The following is an 11,020-nucleotide window of genomic DNA, read 5'->3' as shown; positions in this document are numbered from 1 at the left end:
AGAGGTGCCTACAGGTTGGCAGTCAAAGGTTTCTAACGGTCGCATCTCTGGACATGGATGGGGGAGCCAATGCAAATTGGAGCTGTCAATAAGTCCATTTCAGAGGAGGAAATGGGGAAAAGCAAAGAGATCTGTGCTTCTGTTTTTACTTGGAGTTTCAGAGCATATTGTCAGGACCTACATAGTGAGAAAACCAACAGTGGGAACTAGAGCATCTGAACAACCCGCCAGCAAGTACCTACTCTCATCCACAGGTGCTAACCAGGAGAACACCACTAGCCTCCATCATGAGAGCTCACTGGAGGGAACCAGCCAGCAAATAAAAGAGAGCTCAAGATGAAGGGGGTAAGAAGAATTTTTTCTTACTCCTATCACTATAATCTTAGAATTGAGGTATAAGGTAGAAATAAAAGCTTCCATCTCATCACAAACTTTATAGATGTAGAGGTGGTGCATAAATTGCAGCAAAACTACCAAGATTTGTAGTAGAAGAGACTATAGATGGCTAGACTTTGAAGGTGAGTCCTATTTTGCGATTCACTGCTCTAGTGCAGCTGGCAATTGACATGGAATTCTTGGCCTTGTATGTGACAGCTTCCTCGCAAGTACCTGTGGTGCTAGTTCTGTTCCTGATTGCAGCTCCATAAACCATGAGTGGATTGTGCGACTGGAGCAATCTCATTTCTCTCTCCATTGAGCGCAAACTTCCATAGCTCTCCTTGGTGCTTATAATGAGCATCCAGCCAGAGTATTTATTTTATTTATTTATTTATAATTTAATTTGTATCCCGCCCTTCTCCTCACCGGACTCAGGGCATACCTACTAAGAATTCTGATTTTGCGGATGTCTTTGGAGAGCAGGAGGAGGCCACCGCACTTCCACCTCATAGGGACTGTGATTGCACAATTGACCTGAAACCTGGAGCAAAAATTCCAGGCAAGAGACATCATTCCATGTATATCAAAGAGCTTAGTATTTTAAAGGAATACTTTGATGGTCTGCTAAATCTCTCTTTAAGATTTCCCCCTAAGTCCCCAGCCTCTGTTCCAATCTTTTTCATTGCAAAGAAATGAAAAAGTGCACACCTAGGATCTTAATAAGAACATGATCTGGGATCATTATCCATTTCCTGTAATAGCAGACCTGTCAGACAAGCTGCAGAACATCTGCATCTTTAGATCTGAAGAATGTTTACAATCTCAGTCAGGTAAAAGAAGGACTTGAGTATCTGATTGCCTTCAATATAAGATACAAAAGTTTGAATATATTGTGATGTTATTTGGACTAGCAAATTATGGAGCATTATTGTCGAGATTAATGAATCATGTTTGGAATACTTCCTTTTTTAAAAAAAACATCAATATTTTAAATATCAAAAGAAAAGCTATGGTCTCTAGCACTGTCTTAATTTTCAACAGGACCTCCTGTCTTAATTTTCAACAGGCCCTCCCTGTAGTCTAGTGTTTAGTTCTATGACAGTCTGCCTAGATAAATGAAATATTAATAAAGAAAGGCTCAACTTGCTTTTGGGTAAGTGCATCTTTTGTGACTAATCAAAGAAGCTATTTTGTAAAGGCATTTAGAACAATTTTGTAAGCGCACCTAAATTAATTTTTCAGAATTCTTGATATGCCTATGGCATCTAGGCCGTAATTAGATAAACCTGTCAGGTTTCACAATATGGGATAGGCAGTAAAATAAGATCTGTTACTTTATAGCTTAGATCAACATCTTGGCTTGGGAGAAGACACATAGACACATCCCTCTCTCTCACTCTCTTTTAAACATGACATCAAGATTAAGTGGTGGCTGGCAGATTCCGAGTTGGTAAAACTGATTTACATATATCAAGGATTGATGGTGAAGATGATATTTGGTTAGATCTGGTTAGGAGCTATACTTTATTGTTATAGGGGTATAATAACAGATTTTTGAAAGACTCCCAGAATATCCCTCTGTCTCCCTTTACACAAAACAGAATCAAACTGAGTTCACCTTGAGTTTGTTTCACACCTCATCTTTCCCATGACTGCGTTGACATTTATACTTAGTAGTTCTTGGATTTCTTTTTCATGGTTATTGCTGAACTCTTATATGTGTGATGGGTGGATAGGAAGGGGATTATATGGCTTGTTGATTGAATGCTTTGCAGAAGCTTGTACACCCTTAATCATACTTGTGGTTGACTTTTAGCAAGCCACGATGAGAATGGTGTCTAATTATTCTTGATCTTTCAGCAGTTTTTAATACTGTTGATCTAATTGTTTAGGAGTTTTGGGGTGTGGTGTGCTGCCTTCCTTTGAGGCGGGTTCTAATGGGTGTTGGGAGGGGGAACAAATTGGGCCATGAGCCATTTTTTACCCATTCCTATGTAATCCACATGAAGCTACGAGATCTTCTGTTGACAAGGGATTAAGTGCTATCAGTATTTGTGTGTTCGTTTATTTATTTTTATTCTCCCTTTATTATTTTTACAAATAACTCGAGGCAGAGAACATATCCATATTCCTCCTCCTATTTTTCCCACAACAATAGTATGCTGATGAGACTCAATTATATAACTCTACTCTAGATCATTTAGTGTCTGGTAGCTCACTGGATGAGATGGAACAGGCTTGGACTCAACCTTTTGTAGAGAGTAAGAAATAGGATTTAGTGATCTCCCCCGCCCACTCCCCCACCCTCATTTCTGGAGACAGTCTTTTGTTAACTCCATGTGTAGTACCATTCTCTTAGACCGAGTTGGCCAGGGCCAAGGGGGCCTTTGTCTAAATCCATGTTGTGCATAAATTGTGATTATTCTTAGATTGAGAGATTCTGCTAATGGTCACTCATGCCTGAATCATTTTAGTCACTTCCCAGTTGGACTGTTGCAATGATCTCTACACAGGTACCATTTTTAAAGCATTTGGAAGCTGCAGCGTATCCAAAATATGGTGGTGTGGCCCATTTTGGGTGCACCATGTTATGCTCATGTAACACCACTGCTGTGTGGGCTGCTTTAACTTTCAATAGGTTTTTAGGTGCAATTCAGCTTGCTAGTTACCACTTTTAAAGCATAGGGCCAGGATACTTGGTGGACTGCTTGTTTCTCCCTGTTCCACCTGATTTGAAAAGATGGCCATGTGCCAGATCCCTTGTGTGAAACAGTGTTATCTTATGAGACCTAAGAGGTATGCCTTTTCTGTCACAGTGCCTGTCTTGTGGAACAGTCCTCAGTCCCACCCCTGAGGTTCGGAAGGCCTCAACCTTATTGGCCTTTCAGATGTCCTTAAAAAGGGAGTCATGATGATAGTGTTTTGCTCTGTGATGATTGAAGAACCAATTCTTTTATCAGGAGTCTTTTATTGTTATTGTTGCTGCTTTTTAATGTGTTTGTTTTTATTACTTGTTAGCCACTTAGAATGATTTAATTAAGATTGGTAGCCATGTACATTTGTAAAATAAATGCATCTTGGCTAGGTTAGAATACTTATTCCAGACAAAGTTATGATTGCCCCCTCATTGCCAGTACAAAGGTATACTTTTAGGAATTTAAACAGGTTTCTTCTTCTTACCTTCATGAATTGTCTGATCCTTGGTGTAAATACTTGGTGGTCTGTGCAGTTCCTGCATGCTTGCGTAATGCCCATCTCTGGCCTGGAAACTTGTTTCCCACCTTGCCAACCTTAGTCTTTACAAAGTCTGTGACAAAATTTCCCTTATAATTCAGGAATAGTAACACGCAGGTAGTCCTCTTTAATGGCCACAACTGTTACCTGCAATCTGTCATTAATCAAAGCAATTGCTAACTGACACCATGACTGCGATTCTGATCGTGCTTCAGCTTTCCTTTGCTTTACAGGCCTGCAAAGGTCATAAATGTGAAGATTGATCGTAAAATTTACTTTTTTATCACCATCATAACTGTACATAGTCGTTAAACCAGGGTCACCTTTACTATACTGTTATTTGTGACACCTAATACAATTATACTTCATGACTGTAAAGAATAAAAATTATGATACTATTAGTAAAATAATAGAGAAGCTGTTTTTACCTTTAAATCTAAAAACACCCTGTGTTGCTTAAAGCACCCTTTGTCAATAGCTTGTTAGATGTGTGCTATTTATTTAACAACTGGATACTTAGCTTGCTTTTATAACTTGTGGCTATAATAGGATTACCTCAAAGCATTTTTGTACTTTTGTGATGACATGTTTCAATTATATTAGAGTGTGAATGCTTTTACAACAACATCAATTAACAATGGTTGAGGCTGCCAGAAGAGCCAGAACTTTGTATCTTCCTTGACACCTGAAGTGGTAAAAGAGGAAGTAAAGAAGAAGGAGAAGTGAATGCTTTTTTCATATCCCTATTCTCTTTTTTTGTTCTTTTTTTTCCTAGGAATTTCATTAAGATGCTGCTATCAATAGGAATGTTAATGTTGTCTGCCACTCAGATTTATACTATTCTCACAGTTCAGCTGTTTGCTTTTTTAAACCTATTGCCAGTAGAAGCTGACATCTTAGCGGTAAGTTTTATAATTATTTTATAGCATAAAATATTCTTCAAAAATGGTACTCAACCCTTTAAACCTAGTTCCATGTTAGATACACTCAAATATTTCACTAGATCCTATGGCTACATTTTCCCTAGCACATATCCTAACTGACATTTCCTACTGATCTTTACTATCTCAGCTATCTATAGCATCCCCTACCTCATTATATTGCTTCCCATTAAGCAATAATCCTTTATATTGCTGTTCTCTCCCTTGTCTTTCCCACCTTCTTGGCTTTCCTTTTATGAACCTTCTTGCCTTCATAAAAAAATAAAACTTCTTTTGAATCTGATGCGGCTTCACTCATTAGCAGAATGGCTCTATCCCATTTAGAATTTAGCCCTAATGCCTTATTCAAAGGTCATTGTGGCCCTCAGTTCAATTTAGCTTTTCCAAAGCCTTATTCCACAGATGTACAAACTGTCAATGGCCAAATATAGTTTTAGCAAAATGAGTTGAGAGCCTCTTTGCTACTAGAGCAAAGTGGAAACTATGCTTGCTTACAGCAGGTGAATGTATTCACAGAAAAGCATACACACAAATTTTTGTTCAACCACTTTTTTTATAAATTGTCTTCCATCTTCTCCCAATTTAAGTCTTAAAAACACTAAGTCAGCGGTTCTCAACCTATGGGTCGCGACCCCATTTGGGGTCGATCGACCATTTCACGGGGGTCGCCAAGCAAGGCTGTCTGCCATTTTTTTTGTCTGCCATTTTCCCCCCTTTTCCGGCGGGTGCCTTACCTCCCTTGGGCTGGGCCAGCTGGTGGTCGGCCTGCTCTGTCTCTGCCGCTTGCCAGCTATGCCTCGGCCGGCGCAGGGGGTGGAACCACGCATGCGCGGCGCTCCCGGGCAGGGAAAGTTCTCGACTTACGACCGGTTGGGTAGTCCTTGACTTACGACCGGTTTAGTCCTCGACTTACGACCGGTTTAGTCCTCGACTTACGACCGGTTGGAGGTCACGGCATTAAAAAGGTTGAGAACCACTGCACTAAGTTAATTGTAACTTATGAGCAACGTGATATATGAGTAATGAGTTGGGGAGCCACACACAGGGAGCAATCTCTGGGTCAAAGTGTGTGCCCATATTTTATCTAGTAGCCTCTGCAGAAGTCTTTTTCTCCAATACCATTTATCCCAGAAGAATCTCTATTGCTCTTTTCTGTGATTTGCTTTTTCAATGCCTGCTATGTAAGCCATGTCTTAGTACAGAATATTTCTACTTAATAAAAGAATTTCAGTATTTCTCAACAAAAATTAGTGCTTAGATTTCTCTCCATGTTTATTCTCTGCTGATAACAGGTTTTCAATACTGTAAATGCACTGTAAGTAATAATAATTTTAACTTGTTCTAGTTTATGTTTAAGTTAGTTTAATATTGAAAAAGTAATATATAAAATTTAAGTAAGTTTTATATAATTGTTAATTCCCTTTTTTGAGTGCAGTAGACAGAATAGAAGCAAAAAGCTGATTGAATTTCTAAATGTTGAGTTTTTCTGCCTTCCTGGCACTTTCTGACTCTGATTTTCCATAAAAAGAAACTAGTTTACACTCTCTATATTTATTCATGGATTTGGTTTAAACATAAGTCTTAATAAATGAAAACAAAATATATTTTATATTTAAGCTATTTCAAAATTTCAAAATTAGAAATGTCTTGCTCTTTGCTTTGTAACCATCTTTTTTGCAAAGATTGTTGTTTAACTCAAGAGTATGCTATTTGTATTCTACCATACAATTATATAATAATATTTTATATGGCTAATTTTGCAGTTTAATACATGATATATGGTTTTGTGTTTCTTGTGTATTATAGTTTAATTTTGAAAATGCAACACAGACATTTGATGACTTACCAGCAAGATTTGGTTACAGGTTACCTACTGAAGGTTTGAAGGTAAGAAATAATTTGAAACAGATTATGGAATATTTTTTTAAAAAAATCCTCATTCATTTATGACATTTTATGACTCTTTATCATAAATTTAAATAGGTTGTGATTTATTGGCCAGTGTTAACTGCAACAGATTTGCTATAGCTATGCTTTGAAAAACTATAAATATAAGCACATAAATTTATGACATTTGATTCATTCAATTACATAGCATGTATGGGTATAGATATATTAATTACAATTTGATCCTAGACGTTTGCTCTAAAAATAGTGTAACAAAAACCCCTTTCGAATTTCCCCAAGATTTTATTTTAAACTGGAAACTAGAGCACAATTCCATTGAAACAGATTGTTTTTATTATGATACAAGTAGTCCTCGACTTACAACCACAATGGAGCCCAAAATTTCTGTTGCTAAGTGACTTTTGCCCCATTTTATGACCTTTCTTGCCACAGTTGTTAAGTGAATCACTGAAGTTGTTAAGTTAGTAACATGGTTGTTAAAGTTAATCTGGCTTCCCCATTGACTTTGCTTATTAGAAGGCCATAAAAGGTGATCACATGACCACAAAACACGGCAACCATCATAAATACATGCCAGTTGCCAAGCGTTTGAATTTTGATCACATTAGAAAAATCTAATGTCTTTTACTTTCTAAAATTGCAGCCAAAATTAAAATCATAAAATTGAAATGGCTAGTGTACGGTGTTGAGTCTTTACCCTGTGCTCAGTGTGTAAATTTAGTTTTGAAATATTCTTCAGTCCCAGTTACTTCTTGGAACTTTATTCACTGAGACTGGAACACTGCAGTGACAGTGTTACCCTGATGGTAATTTACCGACTATACAAATTGTCATCTGCTGCTCAAAGAGAAATTTGGGGGGGATTCTTGTTTAAACAAAACATTAAGTTCTTGCCATTTGAAATACTAATTGAGTGCTTTGAGGTAATGTAACCTAATCCAGCTGTAACTGAATGCATCATCTCTTAATCTTAGATCTCTGTATTAATGAACATCTTCAGCATATTTATGTTAAATGTTGATTCTCTGACTGGATTGTTGCTCTGAGTGCAGTTCATCGTAGAAAAATGGAAAATAATAAGCCCATGTATATTGTATAATTTTCTCTAGTGTCCCGTAATCCAGAGTTCTCCAACCTTTCCGGGTTGGTAGCCTGGAGCACGGGGAAGGGGGAAAGAAGGGATGGTTTTCTGGGGGGGGGGGAATGTATGTGCGCGTGTGTGCGCACATGAACACCCATTGCGGTGACACCAGTGCTTGCACGTGGACCTGCAAATACCTACAACACTTGCAGAGTGGGGTCACAAACGCCCATGATGACAGTCGAACGAGTAGGGCCTTGAATGCTTGTGATGATACTCACGCAAGTGGGGTTGCAAACACCCATGATGACACTTACCACTCATGTAGCCAATATCCCACGGCCCAGAGGTTGGGGACCCCTGCCTTATTCTCCATCACCTTGTCTTTCTGAGTAAAAACTCTCACTGTTCCGGCTATTGACAATACCTTGATAACACGATGCCTGTTACCATCTTTTACATAAGTACTTTTTAAATCAGAAACTAGGTTCTGAATGTAGGTCTGTTGATTAGGATAATTCTCAGCTTCCGTGCAGTGTCTTCAAGGCTATACTGAGCATTGGGTCAGTAATTATTCTTGTATTCCTATCAAATATCATATTCTCAACTATGGGAACAAATTATGCATCTTATTTTCTGTTGCTCTCATTTTTCTCTTGGTTTGAATAGAACAGTTATTATACATTATACATTATTATACATTATTATAACAATATTATTATTATGTACTACTAACTTACTTTGATAACAGTTACAAAGGCAATATTTCTTAGAATAAACAGCTTGAGAATTCTGTCATCTAAATTGCCGATGTACAGTCAAAACATTATACTTGTTTTCAGAAGCATTTGTTTCTTTATAGGCCTTAATATGCAATAGTAGCTAGTGCCAAGATAAAAAAGAATTGCAGTATGTTGTACCTATATTTCTAGAGTGATTTATTCTGAGAATGCTTTGGTTTATTTCGATATTGACTGAAATCTTTGTCACCTGTCTTCAAAAGCAACTACAAGAAAATTGGCAAATTAGCATCTCAAGATAAATAATGTATTAGTTGTCAGATCGTATTTCTGGAAATGCTGTAAAATGCATCAGAATTTTTTTTAGCATGTACCAAAGAGATCTTGAATTATTGTCTACTGCTCTAATAGTTTTTAAAAGAAATTAATATATAGGCCCCTCATGGAACATGAGAAAAGTTAATGGAGAAAATCTGTGTGGTCAGTAGGAATAAAAAACCACTTGATGGCACATATCAATCAGTCAATCATGGAACAGTGCCTTGTAGCAATGAAAGACTTGCACATCTCAGTGACATTCAGCTATACCAGCTGAATGTCAGTAGGAGTGTCTACTTTCAAAAGGGTAACTCATAGAAAATGGAACAGATAGAATACAGTCCATTTGAAAAGGAATGGGAACCCACTCCAGATTTCTACCAAAAAAGCCACATAGATTTTCAAAGCCAGGGCAATGTCAATATAGTACTTGAAGGCGAGCCCCATATGTTAAGAAGGTATAGAATGAACATTCAGTGGGAAAGTATCCCACTACAAAGAACAAAGGAAAAATAGGAATAGCTTTTATGTTGGAGATGTGCCTGGATTCAAACTGAAAGAACATCCAGCTGCTGATGTCAAAACCATAAATCAAGTGAATATCAGACAGAAGTATTGGGATTCACCACGTTGACATTCTAGGAATCAGCAAAACATCCTTAAGTGATACTGTATTAATTATAGAAGAATGGAATGCTGAAATTGGAATCAAACAGCATCTGCACTAACAGGAAAAACAGTGTTTTGACATTTTAGCAGATTATAATAGGCAAATTACACTAGAAGCCGTCAAGATGAGTACATTTATCACAGGATGGACAATACTGGAATCAAATTAAGTATGTAGTGTGCAAGCAAGGATGGAGGAGCTTTCTTCAGATATCAAAAATGAGGCCTAGGCTGATTGTGGTTCACATCATGAAATAATTCTTATAAGATTACAAACAAAACTAAAAAAACAGGCAACAAGATAATCTTATCAATATTCTGCATAGTAACGCAATGGAGGTAAAGAATAGATTTAGATTTGATAAACGGATTGCTTGAAGATCTATGTTCCGAAATTAATGATAAAATAAAAATACCTTGAGTGGAAAAAAGCAAAAAGAAGATGAAATGTCTGTTTGGCCAGTATATTGGAAAGAGTGGCAAAAAGTAGAAGGTGATAGTGAAAATTTGCCAAACTTAAAACACTAAGTTCCAGAGAAGAGCAAGGGGTAAGGAAGTACATTTAAATAAACAGTGGAAAGAAATCGAGGATAATAGATCTGGAAGTGCAAATTATTTAAGAGGTTTACATAAATCGGCAATTTTCATGAAAAGAACAAACACTGTGAAAGGCAAAGAAGACAAAAAGATATTGAAGAAAAAAGATATAAAGAAGTGATAGTAGAAATATATGGGAAAAAATGTACGAGAGGATCCCCATTGGTGAGATATACTCTCTCTTTGTGTGTGTGTGTGTGTGTGTGTGTGTTTGTGTGTGTGTAGTTTGATTTCTGAACTAGAGTCAGGGATCTGGAAACTAAAGTGAAATGGACTGTAGGAAATATTTCTAGCAATGAGTTTTGAGATTAGATGAAATATCAGTTAACTATTTAAAGGTTATTTTATTTTCTTATTTTATTGATTAAATGCATATGCCACCTATTTCCTGGCTCGAAGCAACTTTAAGATGATATGCTTAAAATGCTAGGCTTGCTGCTTGTAAAGTGATATGAAAAAAATCTTTTATTCCAATATTAAAAAGAGCAGTGTTAAAGAATGCTCAAAGCACAAATTGCATTTATCTCACATGGCAGTAAGAAAATGCTCAATTTTTTTTCTATCCAGGCTTTAGCATGCACAGAAAGAGCCACAAGGTGTATAAGTTCGATTCAGAAGAAGCAGAAGCATCTGATATTATATTGCAAACATCTGATGGATAATGGAAAAGGCAAGGGAGTTTCAAACATAAATTATTTTTTTTGCTTTATTAATTATATAACTGTTTTTAATTCTACAAGCCACAACAAAAAACCTTAAAAACACTGGATTACCTCATCTACCTGTTGAATAATTTATGCGATCACCAGGAAATAACTGTTAGAAGGAATATGGAGCCAACTAGATTCGAAAAGGAGTAGGCCAAGATTGTATGCTGTGGTTTCTTAAAAAAATAATTTTTATGCAGAATGCCTGAGAAGAAAAAACAGAAACTGGAATTAAGTTTGCTGGGAGAAACATCAGCAACCTCAGATATGCTAATGATGCCATTTTGATGGCTGAAAGAAAAGTGGAAGTAACTACAATAAGTTACTCTTATTGAAAGTAAAAGAATAGAAAAGCCAATCTGCTGGTCAATATTTCTTTTAAAAAAAGATTCTGTCAACAAGCAATGACAGCCCAATGTGAACAGACAATAAGGAAACGGAGGTAGT

The 11,020-nt window shown here is 36.9% G+C and overlaps 1 long non-coding RNA gene across 1 annotated transcript; it reads left to right on the top strand.

Annotated features, from left to right (window-relative positions):
• The first annotated feature begins 270 nt into the window (after nucleotides 1–270).
• Nucleotides 271–6,441, top strand: LOC107300670. Its single transcript, XR_001549232.1, has 3 exons — nucleotides 271–345; nucleotides 4,388–4,514; nucleotides 6,360–6,441. It is a non-coding gene; the product is annotated as an uncharacterized LOC107300670 (long non-coding RNA).
• The last annotated feature ends 4,579 nt before the right edge of the window (nucleotides 6,442–11,020 follow it).

The sequence above is a fragment of the Protobothrops mucrosquamatus genome, unplaced genomic scaffold (genome assembly GCF_001527695.2).
Source record: "Protobothrops mucrosquamatus isolate PMUCROS unplaced genomic scaffold, P.Mucros_1.0 scaffold7905, whole genome shotgun sequence".
NCBI classification, from domain to species: Eukaryota; Metazoa; Chordata; class Lepidosauria; order Squamata; family Viperidae; genus Protobothrops; species Protobothrops mucrosquamatus.
This window is presented reverse-complemented; position numbering and strand designations above follow the sequence as displayed.